The following is a 601-nucleotide window of genomic DNA, read 5'->3' on the forward strand; positions in this document are numbered from 1 at the left end:
AAATAACATCCAAAAAGTTTCATAAATATAAAAATTTTGATACCATTCAACTGCATGGAAGCAGCTGATTCCAACATCATACACAGTTTCTCTCTCAACATTAACAGGCACACAGTGTGATCATGGAATATGATTTAACATACGGATCTTTGAATAATGTAGAACAACACTCTGTATTTTCTATATATACTCTTCTACCTTCTTTTAATTTAGAGAAAAAAAAGAAAATAAAAAAGCATTCATGATTCCATATAAACTATTCCGCCCTTTTCCGTTCCCAAAGATCACAATATATATAAAATGGATGTTCTTTTTTCTTAGCATTTAAAAGTACATTAATATCTGAAGACAAACAGCAGTTCTCTTCTCCATTATCTTTGATTACATTATTATAATTTGTCTATTCCTGTGTTAACGTATAAGTGTGTATTAAGTGACGTTTAAACCATCGAATATTCACAAAGCACTTAAGCTAAATTGGACTTTATGTACAATATACACGAAGAAGAAAATCATACTCGTTCGGAGGAAGAAAGAACGAAGCATGGAAGAAAATTACAGACCGAGATTCGAGTCTTGGTGGGCTACTGGGCTACAAGAA

The sequence above is a fragment of the Penaeus monodon genome, chromosome 30 (genome assembly GCF_015228065.2).
Source record: "Penaeus monodon isolate SGIC_2016 chromosome 30, NSTDA_Pmon_1, whole genome shotgun sequence".
Classification (NCBI taxonomy): Eukaryota; Metazoa; Arthropoda; class Malacostraca; order Decapoda; family Penaeidae; genus Penaeus; species Penaeus monodon.